Source organism: Lathyrus oleraceus, chromosome 3 (assembly GCF_024323335.1).
Source record: "Lathyrus oleraceus cultivar Zhongwan6 chromosome 3, CAAS_Psat_ZW6_1.0, whole genome shotgun sequence".
In the NCBI taxonomy this organism is placed as follows: Eukaryota; Viridiplantae; Streptophyta; class Magnoliopsida; order Fabales; family Fabaceae; genus Lathyrus; species Lathyrus oleraceus.
Genome location: NC_066581.1, coordinates 244920318 through 244939792, shown reverse-complemented (window position 1 = coordinate 244939792; position 19475 = coordinate 244920318).

Here is a 19475-nt window from a genome sequence, read left to right as displayed (position 1 = left end):
CATTCTCACACAAGCCCATTTCAAAGGTTTGGAGAGAACCAATGAGCTCATCCACCTTCATCTTGCAGATCTCCCGAGCCTCTTCTATAGCAGTGACCTTCATTGCAAATCTCTTAGGTAAAGACCTGAGAATCTTTCTTACAAGTTTCTCTTTAGCCATTTTCTCACCTAAGCCACCAGAGGTGTTGACAATTTCAAGAATATTCATGTGAAAGTCATGAATAGTCTCATCCTCTTTCATCCTCAGATTTTCAAACTTGGTGGTCAGCATCTGAAGTTTAGACATCTTCACCTTGGAGGTACCTTCATGAGTTACCTTGAGGGTATCCCACACTTCCTTGGCCAGCTCACAGTGGTGCATCAGTCTGAAGATGTTCTTACTTATTCCATTGAACAATGCATTCAAGGCCTTAGAATTTCCAAGGGCTAATGCCTCTTGCTCCTTGTCCCACTCTTCTTCAGGGATTTGCATACTGACTCCATCGTTACCTGTCTTCGTTGGATGTTCCCATCCTTTGTTGACAGCTCTCCAGACTTTGCTATCTAGAGACCTTAAGAAGGCTATCATACGAGGCTTCCAGTCATCATAGTTAGAACCATCCAGAATGGGTGGTCTATTTGAGTGTCCTACATCCTTGTCCATGGTACTAGAAAGTAACTTCCCTAGATCTCACCCAGAAATTAACAGGCAGGGTGCCTGCTCTGATGCCAATTGAAATTCTAGTTAACAGACTTTTGATGTCACAAGGGTTGTTATGACATCCAATTCTGCGCAGACAAGAATTATGCAGAACTTAAAATGTAAGTGCAGTAAATAACACAAGTAATTGTTTACCCAGTTCGGTCCAACATGACCTACGTCTGGGGGCTACCAAGCCATGGAGGAAATCCACTATTAGTAGTATTAATTCAGACCTTAAACCAACTGTTTAACCCTATCACTTAATACCTACCCAATGCAATTTCAATCTTACACTAAGATCAGAGTTCCTACTCACTCCCCCTCAATCACCTCAGTGATTACTACCTTTAATCAATATTAAAGACAATTATGAAGTCACACTTCAAACAACTCTTGATTGTGCTTAACAGCTTTAATCAAGATACACAGCACTCACGCTTAAAAGCTTAGAGTGACACAACACTTACAACTCAATGAACACCCTATACCAATGCAATCATCTACGTGATAATAGCTTGGCTTACAAGATACGTCTAATACAAGACACACAAAAATACAACAGTGAAGTATGATGGACACACTAAATCTTCACGCCTAAAATCCACAGTTCTGAATGAAGGATTGCCATTCTTTTATATTGCAGCACTTGGGCCTTGTACTTGTATTTTCCTGAAATTAAGGTCACGCGAGTTCCCCTAAATTCCACATCTAGGTTACTAACAAATAGGCTATTTGTTAGGTTCATTAATTGTAGCTTGGTTGTTGGTTTCCTGGATTTTCTCTCAGCTGTTGAATCCCTGAAGAATAGCCTGAGAAAAATGCTGAAACAGAAAAACTAAACAACCTACAATATAGCATACGCTGTCAGGAATGAATGTCACAACATTCAGTTTGACATCCAAATCAAGGACCATATGCTAAGTCTGTTTTTCCTGAAAATAGACTGTACAAATTTGCTGAACTGTACAAGACCAATCTGTCCATACCTCAGTATCAGCGTACATTAATAAATGTCAAGACATCCAATTTGACATTTACACAATTAGCCTTATGTCAGGTCTGTTATCCTCCTGAAGAACAGACTGAGATACATACTGAAGTGTAGCAGAAAACCACTCTGCCTATTGTTCAGTATATGCTGTCAATGATGAATGTCATAACATCCAGTTTGACATTCAGACAGTAGGCCTTATGCCAGGTCTGGTATTTCCTTGATAACCAGACTGAAAATAAATACTGAGTTCTAACAGAACACCAACTGTTCTATTCCTCAGTATCTGCTGACAGGGATGAATGTCATAACATCCAGTTTGACATTCAATAAATCCTGTATTAGCTAATCCTGCAGTATACTACTCAAGTATGTCATGGCATCATCCAAGACATCAGAGTACAGCTAGATATTCTAACATACAATACAGTCAAACAAACACCTCCACAGCATGTCATGACATCAGTCAAGACATTAGAATCCAGCTAGTGTTTTACCATACAATGCAGCCAATTAAACACCTACACATGTTCATAATCTTATTTGGATGCCAAAACAATATCAGATGCTGGAACCCCATAATTACCACCTTCAGCGGTATGACCACCTTTTGATTCTGAAACATTCCCAGAGTCTGGATCACCACCAGAGTCTGAATCACCATCATAATCTGGATCAGAATCAGATTCACCTTCAGAGTCAGACTCACCTTTAGAGTCACCTTCAAAATTATCTTCTTATTCTGACTCATCTTTAGAACGTTAGGATTCTTAAGTATCTTCATAAGTTAACTCACCAGAGTTGGATTGAGACTTACTCCAATCACACGCTTCTGGTTCTTTCGCAATGACATCTTTGCTGAAGTCAAACTTGTTAGTGACATGACAATAAAGGTCATACACACTTGTATTGTGGTATCCAATCAACAACATTACTTTGCTTTTATCATCCATCTTCTTTCTAGAAGTACCTAGGAGATGTTTGTAACAAATAGAACCAAATAACCTGTAATGACTCACACTTTGCTTATCACTAGTCCACTTCTCAAAAGGAACAATTTCCTTCAGCTTCTTTGTTGGACACCTGTTTAGCACATATGCTGCAATGGCAACAACTTCTCCCAACAAGGTGTGAGACAACTTCTTCTCCTTCAGTATGCTTCTTGTCATATTAAGCAAAGTTCGGTTTCTTCTTTCAGCAAGACAATTGTATTGACGGGTGTATGGAGCGATCACCTCATGCTCAATTCCATTCTCCTGGCAGAACTTTCTGAACTCTGTAGAGTTATACTCACCTCCACCATCAATTTTAGGAACTTTAAACTTCTGACTGCTCTGATTCTCAGCCGTGATTCTGAATTTCTTAAATTCAGCAAACACCTCATGTTTGAACTTTATAAGGGATACTCACATCATCCTTGTGAACTCAACAACAAGTGACACAAAGTATTTATTCCCTCAAAGTGAAGGTATTGGAAATGGTCCACACACATCAGATTGCACCATAGCCAGATCATGCTTTGCTCTTGGAGGCATTTCAGATGCAAATGGCAGTCTTAGTTACTTCCCTCTAATGCACACATTGCATGACTTCCATGGCTTCTTAATTGCAAGAATTCCATGTACCAACTTTGAATTCAGATGCCATAAGCTTCTGAAGTTCAGATGACCAAATCTTTTGTGCCACAACTCACTTTCCTTCATAACACTTGTTGCATTAAGGCATTCAGAGTCTACAGTTTTAACATTCAACTTGAATGTTATTCCTTCCTTGTTCTGACTTCATAATCAGCTTCTGATTACAATCATATAACTTCAAAATATCTTCCTTCATGGTAACTGAAAATCCTTTCTTAATTAATTGATCTACACTCATCATATTGCTTTTCATGCCAGAAACATATCCTACGTTATGAATTTATGCAGTTTTACCATTATTCAGAACTACTCTGACATTTCCCATTCCTTTAGTATTCATATACTTATCATCAACACATATGATCTTGGTCCTCTTACCAGAGTCAAACTCAACCATCCCTTTATTATTTCTAATGAGGTGATTTGAACAACCAATATCCATGTACCACCAGTCTTCGCTCTATCAGACTCAGAAGCCATCAATAACACAGATTCATCATTAGAATCTCCTCTGGCTATATTTTCTTCTTCTGACTTCCTTTCCTTGTTTGACCAACAATCACCTGCAACGTGACCAAACTTCTTGCAACAATAGCACTGGACCTTCCTCTTGTCATACTTCTCCTTCCCCTTCTGAGCACTCTTCTGCCTTTCAAAAGTTGAGATTTATGACTTCAGAACACCATCAGATTTCTTCCTGGCTTCTGACCAAGAATGCTTATGATATTTCTTACCAGAAGCTGATTTTAGAGTCTGTTGCTCTACCTCAATTTTAGAGTTTCTCTCAGTCAGACGCAATTCTTGTGCCTTTGGATTTCTTTTCAACTCTTCAATTCTCATGGTGCTAAGATCCTTAGAATGTTCAATTTCTACAACAATGTAATCAAACTGAGGAGTAAGAGATCTAAGTACCTTCTCGATGATCTTTTCTTCAGTAGAGTTTCTCCAGACGACTTCATCTCATTTGTGATTAGAATCACTCTAGAGATGTAGTCATGTACCTTCTCAGTTTTCTTCATGCTGAGATTCTCATACTACTTGCATAGAAACTGAAGCTTCACCTTCTTCACGGATGCATCACCGCCGTAACACCGTACCAGTGAATCCCATGCAGCCTTCGCCTTCGTCGAATCAATGATCTTCTCAAACAAGTTCGCATCCACACGCTGATGGATGTAGAACAACGCATTTTGATCCTTCTTCCACAGTTCACGATGAGCATTCCTCTATACATCAATTATATTCTCCAAAAGTGCAACTGGAACGTATTCGTCGTTGACGAGATCAAGAACATCTTAAATGCTAAAAAACACACACACATCTGAATCATCCATAAATTCCAGTTCTTGCCATCAAACACTGGAAGCTTAGTACTCAGATTACCGTTTTCATTCATCTTCAACCTTATAAAATTCACTCAGATTTCACAAAACACTAGTGTTTCCCAATCCCGCAGAATCAGGAAGTGCGATTCATTTACGATTCCGATAAAAAAATTCAACACAAATTTAAGAAACAAAATAAATGTATGAGTGTTCATGGGCCGGTTTAGATTGGGTTTGGCCATACCCAATACCTAATCCATATAGGACACTTTGGTTTGGATGAGGTAAAATAACCACCCATAATACAAATGGATCGATTTGGGCAAACCCACTAATTTTTGGGTTGGACTGGATTGGACAGTGTGTTGCCCAAATAATTGTTCTGTTTTATTAATATTAAATGACTAAATGATGAGTCATCATATATTTTCATAAAATTTATTTCAACATTTTTATCTTCTTAAAAAAATTAAATATTTTTACTATTTTTTTCTTTATAAAATAATAAATAATAACATCAACTAATAAAAATTATCATAAAATACTAGTAACAAACTAAAGTTACATGACATAAAATTGTATTAACATCAAAATAAGCAAAGAGATAAATATCCAAAACTTAAGTTCCATCATCTTGAGTTCCCCGTCTTTGGTAATTCTCTCATGATCTAGGAGTCTCCCCCTGATCAGAAGATATAGAAAACACGAGTCATCTCCAAGTGTGATAAACATCTCACCATGCGGGAGGTGAAATGATGAGGTCTTTGAGTGTCATCTCTCCACAGACGCATTAAGCATCCTGTGGTTAACCGTACTATAACCAATCATGCACAAGTCCTTTAGGCCAAATAAGGACAAAACTGCTTGAAAGCAATCTTCATTCGGTTGAGGCAAGCCAGTAATCTTCTGCCCGTGGTTAATAAACTTCTGCGGATCACGCTCCTGAAAAAATCAATCTTAGAAATTTTTCAATTAATCCAACTAATGCTACCTCTTCGTCCCATGTATGTCTGACAATATGGTCTAGATACATAGGCAGTAATGATAAATCAACATGGTCTCCTCCAAATGCCTCTAGCTCAACATCTGCAGTAGCTTCACCCTCTAGAGGTGTCAGTGAATCAGCAACATCAGCAATATGAGATGACACAGACTCAGAAGCATCTACAGTAGGAGGTGACACTAATAAATTTGCTACCTCAGGCACCTGAATAGGGAAACCTGGTGCATGTGGGAGGATTGAGGGAGTGATGCGTCAGATGGTGAATCGCGTCTCCTACGGAAAGAAGAAGATGAAGTGGCATTAGGAGAAGCACAAGCCCAGAAGTAGATGATTTTGCATGACCAGAGGGACCAGGAGCCTCCGGAGCCTGCTGACTCTTCTCCCTCCGCACTGATGCGTGCTGAGCAACCCTCCCGTGCCTCTATCTATCATATTTATCAGGCATTATGCATGTAAGTTAAAGTAAAATAGAGAACTAGTGGAGGCAAACAACACCACAAGCAAGAAAATCAAAAAAATAAATACTGAGAAAATTCTGGAGATGCATCTCAGGAATTTGGGAAACTAAAATGCAGAAAATTCTGGAGATGTATCTCCGAAATTTATGCAACTAAAAAGTTGCGTCAATGATGTGAATGTACCTCATGCAATCCCAAAATAAAGCATGCTTTGATAAACCATTTCAGCCAACAAACGTCTAATACACTATGTTTCAACTATCTTAAATTCTATTTTTACTCATTTCTAACCTTAATCATCGATTTCTACTCATTTATACAAAAACTCAAAAATTTGTCAAAAACTAAAAAAGCTTACAAGAGATTGATGTTTCTAATGTTAGAGATGTTGATTGAAGTTCCATTTAGCCTTCTTGATTTAGTTTTGACTTGTTGTAGAGAAAAAAAGTTGAGAGAATTTGAAGTTGAGTTTGAGGAAAATGAGAAATGAGGAAGGAGAAGGGTCTAACGTGATTTAACCTCCAAAATATTTCGAAAATGCATCTCTAAAATATTTTAACGTTAAATGAGCTTTTGGTGCATCCGGAGATACATCTTCGAAAACTAGAGCATTTTTAGATTTTCGCGTGGTGCTTAAGAAACATATATGATGCATTAAGAAATCCTTTAAAACTTTTAACTTGTAACACACACTTATACCTGGTACTCCATATTTAAAACATTTTTACTATTATACCCTTTTGTATTTTTTTTAATTTACCTGTTCATATCAAATATTTGCAGTATGTATTTGAAAATTTTGAAAATTCTATTTTTTTTATTGAAAATTTTCGGAATTTTCAATAAAAGATCAATATTTCCAATTTTTTTTTGAAGAATACCAGAATTTCAAAAAAAAGAAAAAATCAAGAATTTCAATTTTTTTACACTATCGGAAATTTCAAAATTTTCGATAAACTTCAAAACGTTTTAAAATTTCCGATAAACTACACCATATTTCAAAATTTCCGATAGTGTTACAATTTCTTTTATTAAATATGAATAATCGAAAATTTCACTTTGGTTGAAATTTTCAGAATAACATGATATTTTTATATATTTCAGATTTTATTCAATTTCACGAAATTTTTCAAAAATTCTAGTATACCGAAAATTTAATCATATCAATTTTTTTAATTTGTTTACTGAAAAATCTGTATGGAAATGTTTCAAAATTTTTATTAGGAGCAGTTTTGAAATTTTAAAATTATAAAAGATGCCAAATATAATTGAGAATGACAAGTTAAATTCTCCTCTTTAAAACAATCTAATTTAGATAACGAGCTCCTAAAATCAGAATATTTTATTTTTTACATTCAACTTATTTTTTTTTTCAAATCTTGATATGTAAGATTAATTCAAGAAGATCAATTTAAACCAACACAAAATTGGTTTACACCCAACTTGTATTTCCACTCCATAAGTTCTCCAAAATCTCTAACTTAGAAGTGAAAATAAATCACACCGATCAATATTAGCCTAGAGCCCAGACTACTTCATGTTCACACAAAAGCCTTTTAAAGCCTACCCTATTGGATTAGTAAAGTAAATGTAATTATTTTAAAATAATTATTTTTATTATATTAGATATTATACTTTACGTTAATATTTTCATTTTATTTATGAAAAAAAAATCATTTATTTAATCATATTAGTTATATTAAAATACATTAGCTTAATTTCAATTTTAATTTTCTATTACTTTTTTAAGTTTCACTACTATTTATCACGTTTCATAATGATATGTTATTAGAAAATCAATATGTAATTAATTCTTTTTACAAAAATTATTTAATTTTAAAATATAAAGATTAATTTTATCATTCAATTAAAATAAAAAACCAAAGTGTAACTAAGTCAAATATATTTAAAATATATTATTAATTTATTTAAATGTTTCATTTAAATAAACTAATAAGATAATAAAAATATCTATCATAAATAAAACACAATTTTATTGACTCATTATCTTATTATCTATTTAAATGTTTCATTTTTTAAGTAATTAATTTATAAATATTAATAAATTGTTTATATTAGTATACAATGAGAAAGTATATTGTCATTTGATCAATAATTTAAATCATAGTAACTCAAACTAGTTGAACTATCGGATGAATTATAATTCTTTATGTCGAAACAAATTATTCGACATAAGCAAGGAAGTGTCGAATTATGATAGCTGCCGAAATATTGAAGTAGTGTATTTTGACAGGAATTTCGACTTCGGTATAATTTTGTAGTGTTATCAGAATTATGTATTTTGAGTTTTGTTTGAGGAGCGAGCAAACTCAAAATCTATAGGGAATAACCTATATCACTGCAATATAACACATACTTGCAGTTGCAAAGAATAAAATTCAGTTTGAGAGCAGAGATAAACTCTGTCGAAATTCTCAAGTTCTTATTCTTCCTTCTTCTTTCGAAAACCCTAATATTTATTTCTTCACCAATTCAATTTTGTGTTTTTTCATTACAATTGTGCAGCGAAATCTTGCAACAAAAGTTGGTTGATTTATTCGAGTGAAGAGTGAAGAACAAGAGGAGTAATCAATCATAAAAATTGATTCTTGTTCATCAAGATTCGATTCAAAATTCTGCATGGATTTTGGTGAATTTCTTGAAGAGAAACGGGTGAATTTCCAACACTATCCACCTTATGCTTTATATTACTTATATCATAGAAGATTTTTTTAAAAAGAAATAAGACTCGTGTCAAAATATAAACATATGAGTGGACCAAATTTGAGTCTTAAGTTTTTTATCAAGTAAATATTAAGTTTTTTTGTTTGTTTGTAGACAGTGGTATTAATAACAACTAAAATTTCACACACACAATCGTGAGTATCAAGATTTGATCTTAGTGATGACATCAAACCTAATAATATCGATTTCTATCGGTTGGGTTTAGATTTAAAACAAATTCAATATTAAATTTTACATACTCTAATTCGACTCGACATATTTCTACCAATGCTCATGACATAATAAAAAAACATAAATTTTAAGTTTCTAAAATAAGAATGTTTTAATAAAAGTCATCATAGCTTCTCCACTTACTATTGGCTAGTGTCTCTGATCAAAGACTTACAAAAATGCATCAAAATTACATATGGCTAGGCAATGGCGGAGCCAGATAAAAAAATTTGGGATGACCGCTAACGTAAAATAAAGATTATAAATAAAATGTAAATAGTATTTTAAATAAAATATTAAAGTTAAAATAAATACAAAGTTAATTACTAACAATTTAAATTACATGACTTAAAACTACCTTAAAGTAATGTTTTACGCGTTCCGAGTGACTTGAAATCGTCAATAATTGACTCTGAACTAATGCTTGCACTAATCTCCCTTTCAATATATACTGTAATGCTATCTCCAAGAAACCCATCATCCATCTTGTTTCTCAACTTAGTCTTAATAATTTTCATTGCTGAAAAAGACCTCTCATTTGTGGTCGTAGAAACGGGAAGAGTCATGATAAGACGAAGTAGTCTATCAATCAAGAAGTAAGTTTCAGCCTGTCCAGATGCAACCAAACATGAACATAGTTCTTGAATAGTTGATAAATTATTCAAGTTTGATGCTTGACGAACAATAAATAGAAAATGTTGGAGTTGAAATTGCAAATTATTCTTCTCTTGATCACTAAAATCCATAGGATAATATTTTTTAACTAAAGAACAAATAGTATCAATGCTAAAAGCTTTATATCCATCCTTAGGAGATAAAGAACAAGAAAGAGTTAACAAATCCATTGCCTGCTCAGTGAATCTGCTATTCAACTCTTGTAACTGTTTGTCAATGGTAGTGAAAAAGATTTCAACTTTAAAGTAATGTTGAATTGTGACTTAATTCTCTTCAAGACGAGAGCGTCCAAACCTTGTTGTTGAATGAACATCATTAAGATAAGGAATCTCAATACCATGCTTTTCACAAAAAGATACCACTTTAGTAAACAATATATCCCAACCATTTTCTCTTAAACCTTGAATAAGATGTTTTGTTGAACGAACCAAGTTCATAGCATTAACTACATCTTGATTTTTTTTGTAAGGCTTGACAAAGCATATCTGTTATTCCCATGATTTCTTTCATCAAGTGCAAAATAAATATAAAATCAAATGCCTTCAAGTAATTGTAACAACTATCTGCATCCCCACGTGTAGCATAACTCCCTCTATCTTTTGCAATTTTTTTAAAAACTAAACAAGTTGCTTCATACACGTTTATCAAGCTAGAAATTGAATCGTAATATGATCCCCAACGAGTATCTTCAGCTCGTTTCAATGTACCAGCTTGATTTGCACCTTTACCAGTTACAATCTCATCAATCTCTAACAAATAAGAAATTTCTTCTAATTGGGCAGCTTGTAACTCATCATGACGCTTTGTAGAAGAACAAACAACATTCACAACAACGATCAGCTTCTCAAAAAATTTATGAACAGGTTTGACTTCTCTTGATGATGTAACTAATGCAAGTTGCAATCGATGAGCAAAACAATGAACATAGTATGTATAAGGATAATCCTTCATAAAGAGGGCTTGTAAACCATTCCATTCTCCTCTCATATTGCTAGCACCATCATACCCTTGGCCACGAATGTTAGAAACATCAAGGTTATGTCGAGAAAGTATATCACATATTGCTTCCTTAAGAGTTAAAGATGTGGTGTCTTTAACATGTGCCACATAAAAAAATCTCTCTTGTATTAAACCAACTTTATCAACAAATCTTAATACAAGAGCCATTTATTCCTTTTTTGACTCATCACGAGCTTCATCAACAACGATACAAAATTTGGAATCACCAATTTCCTCACGAATACTCTTTTTCATCCTACTAGAAAGAATTTGCAAGAGCTCTTTTTGAATTTGATGTGAAGTATACTTGCAATTTTGGGGAGCATTTTCCAACACAACTTTTGCAACTTCATCATTGTAGGATGCTAAAAGTTTCAATAACTCAAAAAAGTTACCTTGATTTCTTGATTTGCTACTTTCGTCGTGACCCCTAAAAGCACAAGCTTGTAGTGTTAACCAACGAACAGTGTCAATTGAAGTCTTGAGTCGTAACCGATTATTCATTCTTTGACTTGAACTTTACACTTGAATAACATTTCTAATATGACCATCTTGATTCAACAAGTCTTGACAAGTTTTCATTGCATTGTTGTGTGGTGAGCAAGGATCCTTCCCTATGTGTTTAAGAAAGGAACAATGTTTTCCATTCCTAACTTTCTTCCAATTTCTAAAACCCATAGAAATAAAGACAAGTGATCCGGGACGTCCACTTAGTTTTTTGCTAAAAAGGTAACATGGTAAGCAATATGCGGCATCTTCAGATGATGAATATTCTAACCATGATAGAAATATGCTAAACCAAGTATGTTGAAACCTTCTCGGATGATCCTCGTTATCGGACAAAAGATAGTTTTCTACATGAATTTGATATGGACCCCATTTTAGATAAGCTCTTCGTATTGCATCCACTTGATTTGGTGGATATTGCCAAATCAGAGGACGCTTTCCAGGATCGCGTTCCAAAGAATTTTCAAAACCATGATGCTCTTCAATTGTTGGATTCTCAAGAACTGTTTCAGATTCAGATGTCGGGATTATAATTTCTTCATCTCTCTCTTCTCTTTCAATTTCACATGCTTTCCTTTTGAAAAAAGAATCAATTTTCCTATTATTCATCTTTACTCTTCCTATAATATCATATCAGATCCAAAAATCAATTTAGAGAACATAAAAATTAAAAGAGAAAAAAATTAATAAACTTAATTAATCAACTTTAATCCGTTTTCAAATACCGATAACTTCACTATTAGAAATTAGCAGCAACAATGATTAAATAAATCTTATTACAGTGTATAACTATATTTGTAAATTATAGTGTTATGAATTGACTTAATAAACCTCATATAGATTATTTTAACACATCAAGAAAGTAGAACCCTAAAAATCTCAAAAACACAAATCAAGCAATCACTTTAATTTGTTACTTTTTATAAAAGAAGAATGAATAAATTTGTTTACCTGTTAGATGCCGATCACTTTAATCTGTTCCGATTCCGGTGCCGGTAGCAAACCCATATGAGAAAGAAAGGAAAGGTAACAACTTTTTACCTTATCTGTATTTTAACCTAACTTCAAATGAAAAATAAAAAATAAAAAATAATTTTAATTTAAAATAAGAATGTTTTAGTAATTTAATATATATGAATTTAAAAAAAATAAAAAGTTGAGGGGTGGCCGTGGCCTTCCCACGTCCCCCCTCAATTCCGCCACTGTGGCTAGGAGACACATCTTAATCAAAATTGGTCACTCTTTCGTGAAAAAGAGCTTACACGTCTCACTCTCAAGGTGGTATAGGGATGAGATCTCTAATTACTCTTAGTTAGGCCATCGATCTCAAGCTTTGCTAGGACGTCATCAATTTTAAGTAGGACTGAGCAAGTTTGCTCAACATCAGAGCTTTAAAAGAATGGAAAAGGCATTAAGTACTATATTTATTCCTTAATTTGGAGTGGCATACCTCATTCAAAATCTTTTTTAGCTTGGAGATTCATACACCAGAAGCTTCCCACATATGACATGCTCATGATTAAGGGCTTATAACCTGCCCTATACTACTAACCTTATGCCATCAAGATTTGGACATGGTTTCTCTACTACAATTGGCTTCAACCTGCATTTTAACTTAATTGGTGTGATGGGGTCTAGAACCCTCAAAGCAAGACTGTCATCCAAGCCTCTAGTTAATATCCTTAACAATACCTAGTTTGCAAGAAACCAAGCCAGGTTTAAACACAAGACCCTTAATTGGAAAACTGCCACCAACATTATAATCTATGATGTCTCACTAGCAGATAACTTAACCAAGAAAACATCAACATACTCTTCATCTGATTTTATTATCTTAAAAGAAGTTCAAAGTGGATATTCACCCACTAAAACCCCCATGGTCAAAGAAGTTATATGGCAACTTCCAATTTCTACTTTGACAAAGTGTAAAACTGATGAATATTCACGGGCTGAATAAGGCAAGACGAGGGTCTCCAAATTAAAGGGCTTTATTTTATATATATATATATATATATATATATATATATATATATATATATATATATATATATATATATATATATATATATATATATATATATATATATTAAATAAGTTATAAAATAGAATATAAACATGAATTTGTCATTTGCCAAATAATAGGAGATTAATTTTCAAATATAATGCTAAAGATTGTAGATTCAATCCTCTTTGTTATACTTTTTTAATTCCTGGTTGTATATATTTGTTATACTCTTTTAATTATTGTTGCATAAATTTTTTATTATTATAATAAATGTTAATCATTTATACTAGTTAAATATAAAATATAAAAAGTAAAATTAAATTAAATATTTAATTTTTTTCTTTATTTTTTTAATCATTGCTTTTTATTTTGTAATTGTTACTTCTTTTAATTCTAATTTTATTTATTAATTATTTAATGATTTTTTTGAAGACACTAAAATATAAAGACTTTGCTGATGAGTTTGCTTCAAAAAAATATTTGGAGAAAAACTCTATTTAATTTATTAAAATTTTTAAGTTGTATGAAATGTTTTTTTATAGTTTAAGCAAAATTTTGAGATTTTTTGTTGCTTCACTTATGATTAACTATATCAAGGTTGATCATAATACTGTTTATACTATTTATTTAAATTTATGAAAATGTTTTTGCAGTATTCAAGTTCGAGTAGGAAGTAGTTATAACTATGTCGACACTAAAGAATACGAGAATTTGATAGAGAAATGATTGTAATAACATATTTTTATTTGACGAATACAAGGTTGTTCTTTTTTTTTTTATAATAAAATTATATTTTTTATTAGGAGTCCATTTTTATAATTTGCCCTGGGCCTCTAAAAAGTCAGGATCGGTCCTGGATACTCAACCACTAATCCTCAGCCCGTGGTGGAATTTTTAGAGCTATGCGCATATTTTTTGGGTTGCTTTAGTGAGAAGTTTTTTTGGTTCACTCCATTTCAAGTTGAGTTGTGGGGAGCTATCATAGCTATTGAGATTGCAATGCAAACCAATTGGTATAACTTTTGGCTCGAGGATGATTTTGTTGAGAATATAATTCTTTGTGCCAAATCACCATTTTGACAGAGAGTGTTGTTTTCAAAATGCTTTGGGTGCAGAAATTGTATAGTTGTCGAAAAGAAGAGTATCTCGACAGAAAGTTAAACTTAACATTTATTTTGTGTTTTAGTTGAGTTAGTTAGTTTGTTAGAGATTAATTTGTGTGCAAGAAATCTCAATGAATAAATAGGGAGGTACCGTATCATTGTAATAATGGAGTTGCATAGTGAAGAAAAGTTGAATAAAATTTTCAGTTTGAAAGTAGAGAGAAGCTCTGCAAGAATATTCTCCTTCTTCCCCTTTTATTTAAAACCCTAATTTCTCTTTTCTTCTCCAATTCATATTTTGTTTTCTTCCTTAATAATCATTGTGCAACGAAATCATCTTACAACCAAGGTGTGATTGATTCACTCGAGTGAAGAGTGAAGAACAAGATGAGTAATCAATCAGAAAGATTGATTCATAATTCTTCAAGATTTGGTGAAATTCCAACATCTAGTATCTAGAGCACTTGTCGTGTAATTCTTGGGAAACATATCGTGATAAATTACCCGAATGGCCATTTTCCAGCAAGTCTTTCAATTCTGAATAGTAAGAATCATGATAATTAGTGTAAGTAGATGAAGATCGTATGTTGTTACCAAGACATGTGGGAACTTGTGAAGGAAGGAGTAATGCCATTTGTAGAAAATACGACGAATGAAGAAAAGGCTGCGCATAAAGAATTGAAGAAGAAAGATTAAAAAACTCTCTTTATAATTCATCAATGTGTTGATCCAGAAAATTTCAAAAAGCTGAGTAGTGTTGAATCAGCGAAAGAAGCATGGGAAATTTTGCAGAAATCGTTTGGAGGCGCTGAGAAGGTGAAAGAGGTGAAGTTACAAACTCACAAAAGAACATATGCATTGCTTCAAATGGAAGAAAGTGAAACATAATTGATTTTTTCACCAGGGTTACCAAACTGGTGAATCAAATTAAGGTATGTGGAGAAGTGTTGACATCAAGATCAGTTGTTACAAAGATCTTGAGGTCATTGGCTCCAAAATTCAATCACGTGGTAGTATCCATAGAAGAATTGAAAGACTTGTCAACATTGAAAAAGGAAGAGATTCAAGGGAAGCTTGAATCTCATGAACAAAGAATGGCCGAAAGATCTGCAAGCAAGTCGAAGAGTGATGTGGCTTTGCAAGCGTAATCAGCAAGAGAAAATAAAGGCAAAGGAAAATGGTTCGATAACAAAGGTAGAGGAGGCTACAAAAACTCGACTGGTGGAGGAAGCTAGCAAGAAGGAAATTCGTCAAATAAAAAAAGACCCTCATACCAAAGTAACCACAGAGGTGGTGTTACAAGTAGAGGAAAAGGCGGTGGATAAAAACCAGACAAAAGTCACATTTAGTGTTTCAATTTTCAGAAGTATGGTCACTACTTTTGTGATTATCCTGAAAGACAAAAGAATCAAGAAAATGATGCAAAAATGGAATAACTTGAAGAAGAATAGATGTTGTTGATGGTCACAACAAGAGATGAAAAGAGATTTAATGACCAATGGTACTTGGAATGAGGATGCTCATCACACATAACTAGTAGGAAAGATTGGTTTGTCAACATAAAACCTTCGATGAAGAACATGGTGAAATTTGCTCACTTGTGGAAGGTTAATATAAAAAGCTCACATGGCTCATAATAGAACCCTCAAGATTGAAGTTAATGTAATGGAGCACAAGTGCTTTGCAACTGCAGCTAGCAAGGATGAATGAATATGGCATTATAGACTTGGCCATCTCAACTTCAAAGACATCATTCTGAAAAAAAAATATGATTTCAGGGTTACCAAAAATTGACATTCCAAATGAAGTTTGTGAGAAATGTGTGCAAGAAAAGAAGCACAAGAATAACTTCAGCAAGGATGCTGGAATCAAGTTGAAGGTAATTCTTGAAACCATACACTCTGATGTATGTGGTCATATCCAAGTGGATTTATTTGGAGGTAACAAATACTTTGTCACATTCATAGATGATTTTAGTATAAAATTATGGACTTACATGATCAAGAAGAAAAGTTAAGTGATTGAGGTATTTGTCAAGTTTAAATCTATGGTCAAAAGACAAAGTGATTGAAAGCTTAAGATTCTGAGCACTGATGGTAATAGAGAATATGTGTCGAAAGACTTCGACACATTATGTGAGAAAGAAGGGGTTGTGCATAAGGTGGTGCCACCCTATACTACACAACAAAATGCAAATGCTGAAAGGAAGAATATAACTATCATGAATATCGTAAAAAGTATGTTGAAAGAAAAGCATCTACCAAATAAATTAGGAGGAGAAGCTGTGTCGACTGCACCATATATTTTGAACAGACATCAGACGAAAAAGCTAGAAGGAATCATGCCAGAATTTTTTTAGTCTGGTGTCAAGCCTAGTTTAATTCATATGAAACTATTTAGATATATATCACATTGATATGTGCCTGATGAGTTAAGAAAAAAACTTGACGATAAGTCGATTCATATGATTCTAATAGTATATCATTTGACTGGTGGATAGAAGTTGTTCGACCTAGTGAACAAGCAAGTAATGATCAACAGGGACGTGATCATGATGAGCTTAAGGAATGGGATTGGACATGTAAAGAAGGATTCAATGAGAATATTATGTGAAGAACCAACAAGTGAAGTCGAAAGAGAAATTTGATAGGAAGAAGTAAGAGGTCAAGCAAGCACAAGCAGACCTCAAAGAACAAGACACATGCCTCCAAGGCTGTAGGAATGTGTGATTACATCAGATGATGCAATTCATGATGAAGGTGAGCTGGTACACTATGCTTTCTATGTAGATGTCGAACTAGTCAATGCAGCTGAGGAATTGAAGGATTCAATATGGATAAAAGTGATGAATGAGGAACCGGAGTCCATCGAAGTCCACAACACTTGGTCACTTGTCGAATTTCCTCAAGGAAAGAAGGAAAGATGTGAAATGGGTATACAAGGTGAAGTTAAATCCCAAAGGAGTAGTAAATTAACACAAGGCAAAACTTGTGGCGAAAAGATTTCTTCAGAAAGAAGGAATCGACTTCTTGTCGAATTTCCTCAAGGAAAGAAGGAAAGATGTGAAATGGGTATACAAGGTGAAGTTAAATCCCAAAGGAGTAGTAAATTGACACAAGGAAAAACTTGTGGCGAAAAGATTTCTTCAGAAAGAAGGAATCGACTTCGACGAAGTCTTTGCACCTGTTGCTAGAATTGAAACAATCAGGTTGGTTGTTGGTCTAGAAAACATGAATAACTGGCATATGTATCAGATGGATGTGAAATTTGCATTCTTGAATATTACCTTAGATGAAGAAGTTTATGTTGCACAACGAATTGGGTTTGTGAAATAAGGCCAAGAAAGAAAAGTATATAGGCTGCATAAAGCCCTGTATGGACTCAAATAAGCTCCAAGAGCTTGGATAAGAAGATAGATAGTTTCCTAAGGGAGAAGGAATTTGTGAAGTGCACAATTAAGTATGGAGTATATGTAATAAGAAGCAAGAGTGAATTGCTTATATTATGTCTCTATGTCGATGACTTGTTAATGACAGGTAGTTAAGATCCAAGACTTCAAAGGTGATCTTAGTAAGGATTTCAAAATGTTTGATATGGGAAACATTTCATACTTCCTTGGTATCAAATTCTAAAAGAGTAGTATAGGTATGTTGATGCATCAGAGAAGATATGCAAATGAAATTCTTAAAATATTTGAGATGGAATACTGCAATGCAACTTCGACATATGCAGAACTAAGACTGCAATTGTCGAAAAACTCATATGAAGATGATGTCAAACCCAACAAAATATATAAGACTTATTGGGTCATTAAGATACCTTTGTCACACAAGGCTTGATCTGGAATACAATGTAGGTGAGTTGATTCATGCAGAAGACAAATGTATTTCATCTAGTAGCAACGAAGAGAATACTAAGGTATCTTAAAGGAACTTTCGACTAAGGTATTGTGTTTCCTGCATCTGATGAAGGAAAAGATTGCAAGCTATTGAGTTACACCAACTCAAGTTGGTGTAGTGATATTGAGGATAGAAAATCCGCAGTTGGTTATGTGTTTATGTTAGGTGGTGCACCAGTTGATTGAAGGTCAAGAAAAGAACCAGTAGTGGCACTATCATCATGTGAAACATAGTAGATAGTTGTTTCCCTCTATGCATGTCAAGCAACATGGATGATGAATTTGGTCGAAGAAATTATAGGGAAAGATCATAGAGCAATTACCATGAAGTTCGACAACATGTCTGCTATTAATCTAGAAAAGAATTTGATATCACCTTGAAGAAGAAATACATCAAAATGAGGTTCCATTATCTTCGAAAACAAGTAGCAAATGGAAAGTTGAACTTGGAATACTGCAGAATTGAGAATCAGATTGCATATATCATGACAAAAGATGAGTAGGTCAAAGTGTTCAAAAGATTGAGAACAATGATGAATGTAGATAGCTTAGACAGAATGAATTAAATGGTGTGTTGAGAATGTAATTATTTATTTCAAAGAACAATTTCGTTAGAGCCTGTTGTTGTCGAAACGCTCTACGTGCAGAAATTATATAGTTGTTGAAAAGAAGAGTATCTCGACAGAAAGTTAAACTTAGCATTTATTTTGTGTTTTAGCCGAGTTAGTTAGTTTGTTAGAGATTGATTGGCGTGCAAGCAATACCTATCAATCTCAACCTATAAATAGGGAGGTACCCTATCATTATAATAATGCAGTTGGATAATGAAGAAAAGTTAAATAAAATTTTCAGTTTGAAAGTAGAGAGAAACTTTGCAGGAATATTCTTCCTCTTCCCTTTTTCTCTAAAACCTTAATTTCTCTTTTCTTTCCCAATTCATATTTTCTTTTCTTCCTTAATAATCGTTGTGCAGCGGAATCATCTTGCAACCAAGGTGTAGTTGATTCACTCGAGTGAAGAGTGAAGAACAAGAAAAGTAGTCAATCAGAAAGATTAATTCTTGTTCATCAAGATTGATTCGAAATTCTCCAAGATTTGGTGAAATTCCAACAAATTCTTCTGTTATTTTATTAACTTTTATATTATAATTGCGGTTTTTTGGAATCTAAAAAACATATGATTGAGCTGCAAAGCCAAGCTAAAGAACATGGATTACTTGGTTGCTCATATTTTCAAT